Source organism: Lissotriton vulgaris, unplaced genomic scaffold, assembly GCF_964263255.1.
Source record: "Lissotriton vulgaris unplaced genomic scaffold, aLisVul1.2 SCAFFOLD_1719, whole genome shotgun sequence".
NCBI lineage: Eukaryota > Metazoa > Chordata > Amphibia > Caudata > Salamandridae > Lissotriton > Lissotriton vulgaris.
Window position 1 is genome coordinate 117,713 of NW_028255121.1, and position 15,540 is coordinate 133,252.

The 15,540-nt window shown below is 45.3% G+C and overlaps 1 long non-coding RNA gene across 1 annotated transcript in view; it reads left to right on the forward strand.

Annotated features, from left to right (window-relative positions):
- LOC147659231 (uncharacterized) overlaps window positions 1-15,540 on the forward strand; it is a 61,904-nt gene that overhangs the window by 15,450 nt on the left and 30,914 nt on the right. Inside the window, exon 3 of the long non-coding RNA XR_015307292.1 lies at window positions 14,507-14,576. This is a non-coding gene — a long non-coding RNA (uncharacterized LOC147659231). The remainder of the gene's footprint in view (window positions 1-14,506; window positions 14,577-15,540) is intronic.

The following is a 15,540-nucleotide window of genomic DNA, read 5'->3' on the forward strand; positions in this document are numbered from 1 at the left end:
CCGCCAAGGCACTCTTGTTGGTGCCCTCACTGTCTTTGCCCAACTGCCCGCCTTCATGGTGCTCCCCTCCTTGACCCTCATAACTAGTTGTGGGCTTTGAGTATGATGTGGCTTCTGCTCCCCCCATTTCCGGTCCCCTAATTCTACCTGGCACACTATTCACCTGATCGCATAGCCGAGATAGTTTTTCCTCAATAACCTTAATTCTCTCGAGCACCGGTCCCAAATGGGTGGAAAAAAGGAGCTCTAAGTTTGACCTTAATAGATCTTCCATTCGTTGTCCGCTCCCCATCTTCCCACAGTTTGAACATTGCGTGCTACAAATGGGTCCCACGGCAGTGTTCCCTCTGCTGGTCTTTACGGCACCCTTCTGTTTTGATTTTGGCTTTGAAACAATCGCCCCCCCCCCCCCGATCGTGTGCCCCGGGTCCTTGCGTCAGCTAGAGGTGATACCAACTGCGTAGTAGATGTATCTTTTATTGCACCTTTTGATCTTGTGATCACTTCTCCGTCCCCCTTACTATGGCTCCCATACCTGAGTTGGCCCTAGAGGCTACCAACTCTGATGGCCCTTGTTCTGGCCTGTCAAACACTGGAGTGGACAATCTTTTTTCTGTGAGCTGAATTTCGTGGACTAACAGTGATTCTGCTCTTTGAAGAAATGCATCAAGGGTCCCCTTAACCCCGCCCCCTACCCCATGAATCCCCTTCCGCTTACTCATACTGAGTGGTGTTCGATACTCCCACCGGATACAGCGCAGATGTGCTATAGAACTATGGTCAGGTCCTACGTTACATACAGTACGAAAGGCACTAAAAATTAAATAGAGTCCACAAAGCACAGAGCGCTGCCTCCCTAACTGCTAAAACTGATGTAATCAGCTATTACTTCCACTCATTCACTGGAGGACGTGTTCACTATGTGTATCCTCCCGTATTGATTTTTTTTTAATCTCCCAAGGGTTAGAGTTTTCGCAACAACATTTTTTTTTTTAATGCATTCTCAGATCACGCAATGCTCACATTGGAAATCCATCTGGGGGAAGGATTGAGACTCCCAAAACGGTGGGCTTTCAATAAGCAGTACTTAAATGATGAAGACTGGGTAAAGTCCATGGAGTTAGAGATTAGACAATTTTTGAATCAGAACACTATGTCTGCTGCACCACATATAGTTTGCGATTCACTTAAAGCATTTGTGCTGGGGCTTTTAATACGCAAAGATGCAGCCATGTCCAAGAAAGCTAGGCTGGAAAAGTTACAGCATGAAGATAAGATCCATGCCCTAAACGAGATATTTTTGAAAGATCCTACTGTTTCTAATAAAAAACGTCTTGATCAGGCCAAACGTGAGCTCTGCTCTGCCTATAACATCCGAAGTGAGATCTTTTTTCAACGCTTTCAACTTAAGGTTTATAAGGAAAGTAATTTCACTGGTAGGCTATTGGTGTGGCAGGCCAAAGAGCAGGCCGCAGCAAATCAAATTAAAGCATTAAAATGCCCCCTGACAGCAGCTCCCACAGAAGACCCAGGGATAATAGGGGACATTATGATGGCCCACTGCGACTCTATCTATGGTAAATCACAAAGGGTTGATGGCCAACTGCTTGCTAAATTCCTTCAAGAAAATCCATCCTCAACCTTGTCTGAAATAGATAATCAATCTATGGCGAGCCCTTTCTCTTTGTCAGAACTGGAAGAAGTCGTAAAAGGTTTGGCGAATGGCAAGGCCTGTGGTCCAGATGGACTACCCGCAGAATTTTTTAAGGTCTTTTTTGGAGCACTTTCAGATTTTTTTCTATTCCTGATTTATTCTTTATTAGAAGGAGGGCCAGTTCCGGAATCTTTTAGGCAGGGGAACATTGTAAGTTTCTCAAAGAAAGGTTAGGATAAGATGGATCCTAGCTCTTATCGTCCGATCACGCTGCTGAACTCTGACTACAAAATCGTTACAAAACTTTTATCTTGTAGGTTCAATACATTTGCAGCACAGTTGATCCACCCTGACCGGAATGGGTTTCTAGCTGGTAGACAATTGTCTACTAACACTCACTTTCATTCCGTCTCTCAACTTATTATTAGATGCAGAAAAGGCCTTTGACCTTGTGGTCTGGGAGACATTATTTTTAATTTTACACTCTTTTAATATTCCCAAGGTCATTGATACTTTTAATTCAGACTCTATATGAGAACGCTATGGCCAATATAATCATCAATTCGGAAGTGGTAGGATCTATTAAAATTAAGCGAGGCACGAGGCAAGGTTGCCCTTTATCATCGGTGCTATTTGCGTTCTTTATTGAACCCTTAGCAACAGCTATTCGTATCTGTGTCGATATTTGTCCTCCAATTACAGAAATGCCCAAAATAAAGCTGTATGCTGATGACATCATGCTCTTAATTAAGCCCACAGTTGAGGTGCAATCCAAGGTCTTCAAGTTGTTTGAGGACTTTGAAGCTTTAGGGGGATACCGCATTAATAAGAGCAAGACTGAAGTTATTCGGTGTGGGAGTGATGCTATAAATCTACACCTTGATATCCGGGGCTCTGTTGACTCGAATCCAAAGAGATATTTGGGAATATTTTTCTCAAATCTAATTGATGATCTATATAAATTAAAGTTTGATCCCCTAATAAAGAAAGTTAAAGGGCTGTTCTCCCGATGGAATTTACTTCCTTTGTCTATTATGGGACGAGTGGCTCTGATTAAGATGTCTGTTTTACCGCTATTTATTTTTTGTTTGCCTCAATTCCGTGCACTTTATCAAATTTCTTCTTTTCTCAGGTTGAGTCAATGTTTACAGCCTTTATATGGGCAAAGAAAGTCCCACGCCTTGCACTTAGCACTTTATATGAAGACTTGGATCAGGGTGGTTTAGCACTTCCCAATCTTAAAAGCTACTGTGATGCGTATTTTGCACAATATTTATAGAGGTTTAAGCCGCACCACAAACACATTGTTTTACCAACTTTTTTATCAATCTTATGTGTCAGGAAACCCAAATTCATTCTCCCCTGTTAATGTTCAGATCTCCAAAGCTGGTCCGCTACAAGAGCTTGCAGTGGCTTTTTAAAAGAAGGCAGGCATTCTTTAAAAAATATTCCATACCTGCAATCAACTCTGCTTCCTTGTTAGAAGATGTTCTCTCCTTCATAGGTGTTAGATAACCTAGATATCTGGCTGTAAAATGGGCGGAAGCAGGGTTTGTTAAAATCTCTGACTTTATACGGGATGGTAACTGTAGTGTCTATTGTAGATATGTGTCAATCATTGACCGATGATTTCATCTTCATGAATTCCTATGGCACTTTATTTAAATATCTTGCAGAAACTAGCGCTATTTCCTTTTTGGCTCAGAATCGGTTGGTGGAGGATCTTTTAGTTAAGGTATCAGACAAGAAGCCTGGTGCCTGGAAGAAATATTTGACCTCGGTAAGGGGGGTGGATGTTGAATCTAAAGCTTTAAGGAAATGGTCAGAACATGAAAACTGTGAAATCTCCCCCTATATTTGGACCACTATGAACAGGTTGAATTTCAGCTCCTTAAGAGGGGCAAATTGGCGCAGGATGCTATTTTTTTAGTAAATGGCTGCTGTATCGAACCCCAGCAGCCCAGGCCAAAATGTACCCCAATCAGTCTTCCCAATGTTTCCGATGTTTAAACTTTCCTGCTGCCAATTGGTCACATATTAAGCTCCGCTGTCCAAAGATTAATGTGTACTGGGTAGAGGTATTTGTGTATCTCGAAAAAGAATGCAATTTACAGTTGGAAGTAAATGACAAGTTAATTCTTTTTGGCTTTGACCCGGATATCCATTTTGCAGATTCAGTGACTAGATTTCTGTACATAGCTATGGCGATTGCAAGATCACAGGTCTTTCAAAATTGGCGCTCTGACTTAATTCCGTCAGCCTTGGAATGGGGGCATAAGATGAGAAGGGTAAAGAAAAGTGAATATACCTTTGCAGCAAGAAATGGGGGACTTAATAGATTTAATAAAACATGGGATTCGAGATTTGATTAAAACAGAGGGTGAGAATGTAGTGGCCAGGTTTTTTGGTGGCGGGTGGGAATGAGATTTAAGACCTCGTCAATTGTCTATTTATCTATTTATCTATTTATTGTGTGAATGTTTACAGGGGGCTTTTTCTACGGGATTTTTGTACTTTTATACCTGATCAACTCTCTTTTATGAAATGTATAACAAGTTTGTGACCTGGGATAGCTACTTATGGTGATTCTTTTGGTTCAAATAGATTTGTTTTTGCTGTTCGGTTTTTGCTATGATATAATGCTGGTTTATGCAAATGTTTATGTTGACAAACCTTGGCTTCAATAAAAAATATTTTTTAAAAAGAGTGTATCCGCCGGTTCACTTACTGCCACTCTGGGTCTAGCGTCCGTCCCTATGGGAGGTGTCCTGTTTTCAGACTCAAGAGGGGTGGCCCTGCTCGGCCTCCTCCAGCCTTTGACGGACAAGGACGGGCCTGCCCTTGGCCCGGGCGAGCCCGCGCTCGTCCCGCGCCGCGGGAGCATCAACGTTAATTTATCCTCGTTGGCCCGATGGGAATGTCGCAAGAGCGTGCTGCCTCCTGGGAACTGGAGTCCCGGCAGTCCCTTGCTCCACAATGTAGATGGGGCAAAGTCCGTCAAAGAAGGCAGCCACAAACAACAAGCAGGTCCCTGGGCAGCACAGAGCAGCAAAGGGCAGGCGGAAATGGCCGGTAGGTCAGAAGGGCAATCAAATCACAGTATACTGTTCCAGAGGTTCAGTCCCAGAGACATTATCTGTAACTGAACCCAGACACCCTTGGAAGCATGTGATTTTAAGACAAGTTGCGTTCACTCACCTGAAGGTGACATGCTTCATCATTGGGCTATACTCCTCACCAGGCCGGCGCTACAATGCCCGGCGAGCACCACAAGAGGACACTTTGTCGGAGATCTTTTATTAAGTACTCGGGATGAGCATAGTAGGACAGAGGATGTTGTGTCATAAGATGTGAGATTTGTGAAAGTCTGAATATAAGATCAACTATCGGCCAGTTGCCGCAATATAGTTAATGTGATCATCCTGGTCCATGTTGAGATTAAAAACAGTGGCAGAGAAATTGAGGCACTAATGGCCCCTATCACTGTGTGAAAGTGTCGATCACCTATGGACCTGCTGGTAAGCTGGGGTCTATACTTCAGGTCCACTTTGTTCATGCCCTGTGTAGTCGTGGAGCAATCTGTTGGCATTTCATCAGGACCAAATATGGGAAAATGGGTAAATGTGACCTAATCTTCTCCGCAGCGTGAGGAGCTCTGTAACTCAAAGCCCTGCACCGTGCATAGGTGATAAGGTGCCTATTACCATCTTACTACCACAGGTGAGCGCTGTCTAACAGAGTGCACTACATATGGTAATCCTCCTAAAATTCAGGACATTTTGACTTATCCAATAGCGAGGACGCCGCATCAGAGGGCAACTGGTTTGAAAAGCACATGCTTCCTAGAGTGCCTGCGTTCAGTTAGAGATAATGTCTGTGGGACTGAACCTCCAGAACAGTATACTGTGAGTTGATTTATATGAAGAATGGGTATACTGGACTGTCATTTTCCTCGGCATCTCTTGTGATATGTAAAATAAAACACAGCACACCGGGAGGCCAATAAATCTATCATACATTTAATGCAAAAAAAATTTTTTTTTCTTTTTTTTAAAGTTTTCAAAAATCTTTATTGAGGAACAAAATCATGGCAGACACAATACACCGAGCAATTCCGCAGCTCACATCAGCAAGATACAATTCAAGTCAGTCATTTAGTAACAGGCAGATTACATTGAATACATTTAATGCAAAAATAGAAAAAGGCCAAGCAAACTAACAAGTGACAATTGACTTTGCAATGGACGAGAGCATCCACCCTAAAGCAATTTGAGTATATAATGCTAATGCTACACAATGTATTTTTACACACTTTTCTCCTAATACAAGTCAATGAAACATGAACACATGATAGAAACAGTTACTGAAACGACACTAATGAGTAGGAGGCAGGATCTTCTCTCGAGAGGAATGTGAGGCGTCTGTGAGGTGCAGATAAAAGATACACAGACAAGCTGCAGAACTCACTGTTTGTGGAAATAACACTTCTGTTTGTCAATATTCACTTTACTACAAGATGCAGGAAAGTGTGCAGATGGACATCACTAAATAAAATGGTTCTGGGCCCTAATAGAATCCAGTAGAAGAGGAGTTGAAGGGTAGTAGAGAGGTAGAGGGGTAGTAGAGGAGTAATAGAGGGGTAGAGGGGTAGAAGAAAGGGAAGAGATGTAGAGGGTTAGAAGAGGGGTAGAGGGGTAGTAGAGGGATAGAACGGTTGTATAGGGGTAGAAGAGGTGTAGAAGAGGGGTAGAGGTATAGAAGAGGGGTAGAAGAGAGGTAGAGGGGCAGAAGAGCGGTAGTGTAGAGGTAGAGGGGTAGAAGAGAGGTAGAGGCATAGAAGAGAGGTAGAGGGGTAGAAGAGAGGTAGAGTAGAGGTAGAGGGGTAGAAGAGAGGTAGTGTGGTAGAAGAGAGGTAGTGGGGTAGAAGAGAAGTAGAGGGGTAAAAGAGAAATAGAGGGGTAAAAGAGGGGTAGGGGTAGAGATGGGGTATAGGAGTGTTAGAGGGGTAGAAGAGGGATGGTAGAGAGGTAGAAGGGTAGTAGAGATGTTGAGGGATAGAAGAGAGCTAGAGGGATAGAAGAGAGGTAGAGGGGTAGAAGAGAGGTAGAGGGATAGACCAGCTAGTACCTTGAGGCGGAAGCCGGGGTGACTGGGCTGCTACAGAACCCACGTTTATTTTAAAATCTTGCTCATTTGCACTCTGTTTATGTTTTTATGCTCGATCTGATTACTAGCAAAACGCACTAAAACAGCGCCTGAAGGGGAAGACCTCTATCCCTCTTCAGCGTCGCTGCAACACGTGACTCGAGGCCACGCCCACCCTCGTAGCCACGCCCACTCCAGGAAGCATATAATCACCGCGCTCGCCCTAAGCCGGTGTTGACCAGCTAGTACCTTGAGGCGGAAGCCGGGGTGACTGGGCTGCTACAGAACCCACGTTTATTTTAAAATCTTGCTCATTTGCACTCTGTTTATGTTTTTATGCTCGATCTGATTACTAGCAAAACGCACTAAAACAGCGCCTGAAGGGGAAGACCTCTATCCCTCTTCAGCGTCGCTGCAACACGTGACTCGAGGCCACGCCCACCCTCGTAGCCACGCCCACTCCAGGAAGCATATAATCACCGCGCTCGCCCTAAGCCGGTGTTGACCAGCTAGTACCTTGAGGCGGAAGCCGGGGTGACTGGGCTGCTACAGAACCCACGTTTATTTTAAAATCTTGCTCATTTGCACTCCGTTTATGTTTTTATGCTCGATCTGATTACTAGCAAAACGCACTAAAACAGCGCCTGAAGGGGAAGACCTCTATCCCTCTTCAGCGTCGCTGCAACACGTGACTCGAGGCCACGCCCACCCTCGTAGCCACGCCCACTCCAGGAAGCATATAATCACCGCGCTCGCCCTAAGCCGGTGTTGACCAGCTAGTACCTTGAGGCGGAAGCCGGAGTGACTGGGCTGCTACAGAACCCACGTTTATTTTAAAATCTTGCTCATTTGCACTCTGTTTATGTTTTTATGCTCGATCTGATTACTAGCAAAACGCACTAAAACAGCGCCTGAAGGGGAAGACCTCTATCCCTCTTCAGCGTCGCTGCAACACGTGACTCGATGCCACGCCCACCCTCGTAGCCACGCCCACTCCTCTCTCCTCCCATTACTATGCTCACTACCCGACAGCGCAGCGGTCGAGCGCAGCAGGCACACCTTCAGCACGCCGAAGACACGCCAAAGACTAGCCTGTCTGTGCCCGTCCGTGCCAGGACGGGGCACGAGGCCGAGGCTCTCACTCCCATTGCTCCTCCCAGATTGGTAAGAACTTCTGCCGCTTTGAGAGCGCTGCACCCTACTCCTAAGCCGAATTGCTCTCTGTCCAACCTCCACAAAGTCGGAAATCATGTTTGCTCCGAGTGTAAACTATCTACCATCGTATATCAACCCTACCCCGACCCACATAGGAGACACAGGAAATGTAAAATATTACGAAAAAATGTACAGTCAACATACGTATTTTACAGTACAAACTGTAGATCACTGCCCAAGCATAAGCATGAAATTTTTAATCTCCTCACCGAAGAATGTCCTAGCGCAGTCTTCTTAACCGAGACATGGCTACATGACAGCGCCGGCCCAGATGTTGCTGATGCCCTCCCTGACAACTACGCCATTGCCAGAATTGATAGGGAAAAACAGGTAGGGGGCGGGATAGCTATCATCTTTAACAGAGAGTTCAAATGCACGTTGGAATCTGTACAAATTCCAGATTGTGAAGCAGGTCTTTTTAAAATCATTTTGAACCCCAATTTTACAATGTCAGGCCTTCTGATTTATCGACCACCAGGTAACCCCTCTCAATGGGTATCTAACTTTGCAAATCTTATCACTCCCTACTATATCTCATCTAGCAATTTCTCCCTGTTGGGTGATCTAAATCTACACCTTGAAGATCCCACCATCCCCTCATGTTACAATCTGCTGGAAGATCTAGCTGCACTGAATCTACCTATTATCAACTCTAGCCCTACTCATATAGCTGGCCATTTGTTGGACCCCATAATATCTAACGTCAGGGAACTCACGTACATTGCCACCGTACCTTCTGGCTGGTCCGACCATCATCTCATCAGCTTTAGCATTTCCTTCCCACCCTCCCCCAGTGTGAAACAAAACACTGATGCCACTGATAGAAGGAACTGGAAGTCAGTCGACATCGATGCTTTAAATGCGGCACTCAAACAAAACCCTCCTAGCCCTAACTCCAACATGGACCACGTAGCAATTGAGACACAAAATTGGCTAACAAATGCAGCAAATAGCTGTCTGCCTTCTACTCACACCAAAGGGAGTAGGCACCGTCCCCCGGCCCCATGGTTTAACGACAGCCTTAAAACCGAAAAATCAAAATGCAAAGTACTAGAACGTAAATGGCGTAAAAAGTACGACCTTAATGCCAAAAAATGCTATCATGAAGCCAGAAATCACTATCATGCGGCGTGTACAAAGGCAAGAGCTGCCTTCGTCTCAAAAACAATTATTGAAGCAACTAACATGCCTAAAACTCTTTTTTCCAAAGTCAAGGAACTGGCGGGCGCAAATACCACAGCTGCTGCACCCCCCCTAAGCGCTCAACAATGTCAGGCGTTAGCTTGTTTCTTTACTGAGAAAATCGACAAAATTATCTCAGACATCAAGACTAAAATTTCTGCCTCTGACCCACCCCCTCCTTCTGACCCTATTCTGCCTCAACCCACTGCTTTGGGCGAAAGCTTACTGGAATCCTGGCCGACTCTTTCACTAGAGAATCTCAAAGGAATCCTAAAAACTGTTAAATCCGGCTCCCCTAGGGACCCCATCCCTATTAAAATTATAAAAAAACTGGATGACCAGTCCTTGAATATCATAGCCAATCTCTTAAACTCGTCCCTCGACCTCGCCACTGTCCCGGCCTTATGGAAGCATGCCATGGTGACACCCCTCTTGAAAAAGCCAAATGCTAACCCAGAAATACTGGCCAATTATAGGCCTATATCTCTACTTCCTGCTTTTTCAAAGTGCCTCGAGAGACACGTTCACTCCACGTTAGCCACTTTTGCAGAAGAAAACTCCTTACTCCATCCTTCGCAATCTGGTTTCAGGGCTGGGTTCTCGACGGAGACCGCCCTGTTAGGTGTCACTGAACATATCAGAAAACTTCTTGACCAAGGCCAGACGGTAGCACTCGTGCTATTGGACCTTAGTGCGGCGTTCGACACCATCTCTCATGAAACGCTTATTAGACAGCTACACACTAATGGCGTAAGAGGAAAGGCTCTGGATTGGATCAAATCCTTCCTGGCAAACAGAACCTTTCAGATCGCATCTGCACAGGCCGTGTCAGAAACCCTACCTGCAGCTCATGGAGTGCCGCAGGGGTCTATCCTGAGCCCTCTGTTTTTTAATATCTATCTCAAACCGCTGGTAGAGCTTGTTGAAAAGCTTGGTCTAACGCTTATGAACTATGCCGATGACACCCAAATCATTTTTTCCCTGTCTGATTCTTGTCCCCACTCCCCGTCGTTACTCAAGGAAGGACTATTAAAAATACTGAACTGGATGACAGCAAACCAGTCTGAACGGCGACAAGACGGAAATACTGATTTTGGGAAAAGACAAAGCTCTCTGGAACCCCGCGCATTGGCCAGACCAGATGGGCATCTTTCCTACCCCAGTGTCCCATGCTCGAAATCTGGGCTTTGTACTGGACAATGCCTTATCCATGGACAAGCAGGCCAGTAAAGTTACTGGCTTGTGTCTCACCATAGCTAAATGGTTGAGGAAAATCCTGTGGATGTTGCCTATGTCAACACAAAAGACCGTAGTCAATGCCCTTATCACATCAAGGCTTGACTACGGCAACATCCTATATTTAGGCGCAAATAAATCTGTCATTGGACGACTGCAAGTAGCGCAAAACGCTGCGGTCAGACTCCTATGTAAGATTCCAAAGAACGCTGGAGTCTCGAACCATCGTCGGGATCTTCATTGGCTCAGGATAGAGAGCAGAGATCGTTTCAAGGCCTTGAACTACATGTTCAAAATAAAAACAGGAGTAGCACCAAAATACCTCCAATCCCTTGCCTGCCTTTACACGCCAAAGAGAAACCTCCGGTCTCAGACAGCAGCATGCTTCTGTATACCAAGGTTTAAACGTGCAAGATCAGGGGGCAGATCTTTTGCCTATCTTGGACCCTCCCTGTGGAACACGCTTCCTCCAGGCATCCGGAAGGAAGAAAACTACTGTAGATTCAGAAAGCTTGTAAAGACCTGGCTGTACGAACAATAACCACCTCATACAGTTACCTCCTTTCTGTCCTTATTTTCTAGCTGTGTCTAGGCGCCGGGAAACCCTTCTTGGGTAGCTGTTGCGCCCTATAAATTGATAAAATATAAAATATATAGAAGAGAGGTAGAGTGGTAGAAGAGAGGTGGAGTAGTAGAAGAGGTAGAGGGGTAGAAGAGAGGTAGAGGGGCACTAGAGGGATAGTAGGTTACAGGGGTAGTAGGTTTGAGGGGTAGTAGAGGGGTAGAGGTATAGAGGTGTAGGGGGTAGAAGAGGGGTAGAGAGGTAGAAGAGAGGTAAGAGGGGTAGAAGAGAGGTAAGAGGGGTAGAAGAGAGGTAAGAGGCGTAGAAGAGAGGCAGAGGGGTAGAAGAGAGGTAGAGGGGTAGAAGAGAGGTAGTGTGGTAGAAGAGAGGTAGTGGGGTAGAAGAGGGGTAGAAGAGAAGTAGAAGGGTAAAAGAGAAGTAGAGGGGTAAAAGGGGTAGTAGAGGGTTAGAAGAGGGGTACAGGGGTAGAAGGTGGTACAGGGGTAGAAAAGGGGTAGAGCGGTAGAAGAGAGGTAGTAGAGCGGTAGGCGAGCAGTGGTAGAGGGGTAATAGAGGGGTTGAGGTATAGTAGAGGGGTATAAGAGGGGTAGAGGGATAGAAGAGGGATAGTAGAAGGTAGAGGGGTAGAAGAGAGGTAGAGGGGTATCAGAGGGGTAGTAGATGGTTGTAGAGCAGTAGTAGAGGGGTAGTAGAGGGGTAGACGAGGGGTAGTAGTGGGGTAGAGGGGTAGTAGAGTGGTAGAGGAGGGGTAGAGGGGTAGAAAAGGAGAAGAGGGGTAGTAGAGCGGTAGAGTGGTAGGAGACCGGTGGTAGAGGGGTAGTAGAGGGGTGAGGTATAGTAGAGGGGTATAAGAGGGGTAGAGGGTAGGAGAGGGGTAGAAGAAGGGTAGAGGGGTAGAAGAGAGGTAGAGGGGTAGAAGAGAGGTTCAGTAGAGGTTGAGGGGTAGAAGAGAGGTAGTGTAGAGGTAGAAGAGAGGTAGTAGAGGGGTAGAGGAGGTAGAGTAGAGGTAGAGGGGTAGAAGAGAGGTAGAGGGGAGGTAGAGGGGTAATAGAGGGGTAGTAGGGTAGAGGGGTAGTAGAGGGGTACAAGTGGTGTAGAGGGGTAGAAGAGGGATATTAGAGGGGTAGTAGAGGGTTAGAGGGGTAGAAGAGAGGTAGAGTAGAGGTAGAAGGGTAGAAGAGAGGTTGAGGAATAGAGGAGAGGTAGAGGGCTAGAAGAGAGGTAGAGCGATAGTAGAGTAGAAGAGGGGTAAGGGGTAGAGGAGAGGTAGAGGGATAGAAAAGAGGTAGAGGGATAGAAGAGAGGTAGAGGGGTAGAAGAGAGGTAGAGTAGAGGTAGAGGGGCAGAAGAGAGGTAGAGGGATAGAAGAGAGGTAGCGGGATAGAAGAGAGGTAGAGGAATGAAGAGAGGTAAAGCGGTAGAAGAGAAGTAGAGGGGTAGACGAGAGGTAGAGGGGTAGAAGAGAGGTAGAGTAGAGGTAGAGTAGAGGTAGAGAGGTAGGGATACATAGGCAAATGAAAAGGAAGCTATCAACTTCAGAAATGTGAAAGAAAGCTCTCGTATTTTGAAAGCTGATGACCCATGAGGAGAGAGGAAAGCCATATAGCTCCTCTGCTCGTGAGCGCGCACCCGAGCGCGTAACCGCAAGCTCTAGGCCACAGTGGTAGAATTTTCTGAAGCCCACTTACTTAAAGTCTCGCCAGTGCAGGGCATGCGCTGGCTCAGGTGAGACCTAAAAAGGTCGCTTTCTGACCGAAGCACTACCTTTTTGCCAAATTTGGGGTAATTCCGTTCAGTAGTTTCGACTGTAGCCTTGCACAAATTTTCCTATGGGAAATTGATTTTTTTACTCTTATTTTTAGATTTTCTCAAAAACTACTGAACGGATTTACACCATTTTAAAAAAGGTCGCGTTTTGAACCAAGCTCTACCTTTTTTCTCCAAATTTCGGGTAATTCCGTTCAGCAGTTCGGGCTGTAGCTTGTCGCAAAATTTCCTATGGAAATTAACATGGAGAAAACGCTATAGCCTACGCTTTTCCGCCTCTCCTGCTAATTCCATTTATGGTTCGGAAGCTCAGGCAAATGTCCCTCACTGATCTTAATAGCCCCCACATGTTCTCGTCAACCTTGGTACTCTCATCCTTAGAACTCTCAGTCGTTCCACATCAAAAGCTACATATCACATCTTGTCTCCTCACTCCGAGCCGTGGAGAAATCAGACATCCAATTCCCAGAGAACTCAACCTAGCGATTTGGCTCCTGAAGTCATAGAGTTTGGTTATTTACAACTAAAACCAGACTGCATGAATATTCTCAAGGAAGCTAGAAAGCCTACTACTAGAGCATGTTATGCAGCAAATGGAAACGTTTTGTTGCCTATTGTAAGAACAACAATATCAATCATCTTGATGCGTTTGTGCAGAATATAATTTGTTATCTGTTGCATTTACAGCAATGTGGATTCACTTACACATCCATTTGTTTACACCTGGGAGTCGTAGCTGCATACTTGCAAAATAGGCAACACCTATCTCTCTTCAGAGTACCAGTGATTAAAGTCTTCATGGAAGGATTAAAAAGGGTTATACCGCCAAATATTCCCCCTGCTCCAGAGTGGAACTTAAACATAGTTCTTCCAAGGCTAATGGGCCCGCCTTTTGAACCACTGCACAAATGTCCGTTATAATTCCTGTCATGGAAAGTTGTTTTCCTCAAAACGATAAACTCACTAAGGAGAGTTGATGAACTTCAGGCATTAACTATACAAGAGCCCTTCTTTCAACTTCACAACGATAGAGTGGTTCTACGTACCAATCCTAAATTTCTCCTTAAAGTAGTTTCTGTTTAGTGGCAATTCATGTGCAATATCAAATTAAAATAACATATCATTAGCATTTTCATCATTAATTTAACCATCGTAATTCTTGTATAGAATTTATGTGCTGCAATGATAATAGAGCAAAAGACACACAATTGATGGACGGAATGCAGAATAAATAAAAAAATTCACCCCCAGTCAAGAGATCTGGGTTAAATCCATCATTATTTTGCTCACCATGCCACCCCAGTTTAGACGTGGCCATATGCAAATCAGTCTTGACCCTGTGCCTCATGGGAACAGTCCAGCCCGAACTGCAATGATAATAGAAGCAGATAAAAGTAATTATATAATTATATAAGTTCAATTAGCACATTGAACAGAATAAATAGTTCCACCATCTTTCTAAAACAATGTACATATGCAAGCATATAAAAACTGTATATAGCATTTTCCTACTATGCTTTCCCGTGTGTGTGTCTGTGTGTGTCTGTTGGTCTCTGTGTTTCTGTCTCCCATTCCCTGTAGGGAAAGTATGTAGCTCCCCGTTGTAGAAGAGTCGGTCAAGAAGGAGCACACTGCATTGAATAATTTCTTGGTATGCACTTTTTATTAGTATTACAGGAAATCACAATGATTGATTGTCTATGTTATATTCTTTTTTCCCACAGGGTCTTCCTCTTCAGTCCCTTTGGTGAGCCTCGGCCGCCGTCGTCCCTCTGACAGAAGGAAAAGACTCAGGTAAGTGTTTTTGCTTTATGGTTTAGTCAAGGGAGGATGTGAGGGATGAATAATAGCTATGAATAAATGTGAAGGGAGGGTGTAGAGGTTGGAGCAACCAAAAGAAAAAGAGTAGCAGATGATTTCTGCTCTTCTCTTTGTTTCTGTCTCACTTATTTCCTTTTCCCTGGGTCCTTTCACCCCTCAGCCTCCCCTCCCGTCCCTCTCTTACTCAGCCCCTTTCCAAAAACCCCGTAGACGTCCACGCACCTGGAAGAGCCACGTCCCTCCGGGGCCATGGCGTGGTGACTCCGCGTCCTTCAGTGAGGTCTGGTCATCTGCTTTGGCTTTGCCCTCCTCCGCCAGGTTCGGGTGTTCTGCTCGCCAACAAGCTGTGACCTCCCCTGGGCTCAGTTCTCTCTCTCGTAAGGCTGTTATTCCTTCTCTGTCTTTCCGGTCTCCCCCCCTGGTTTCTCCGCCTCGCGTTCCCGTTCCGCGTGTAGCTGTACCAACTACTGACCAACCTGACATGCTCGCCGCCACCGCCTTCTTCAAGTGTGTATCCTCTGATGTCCATCCTTAGCTCCGGCTTAAAGGGGCCGCCTGCCGATTTCCCTCTCTCCACTTCTTGATGACAGCAAAGCGGACAACTGGTAAAAGGGGACTGTGAATATAGGAGGGGAGAAATATATAAAGGGATGGCATGGCACTCCTTATCCTGTATCCCATCGTCTACCACAGGGGCTACCTGACACACCCCACCCCCAGACGCACCCAAAAATAGCTTATCCTAAAAACCCACCTACCAAAAACAAGACACCAAACAAAAGGAAAATCTAACGAGCTTCAGGTGATGTCCCTAGTGTCTGATTACTGGTGTTTGTTTAGGTTTACAGGAGTACAGATGTTACATAGCAAACCTTGTCTATGCATGCTGTGTATTTTTCATTCATTATTGTAGTATTTATGAAATCCACTCATCGCG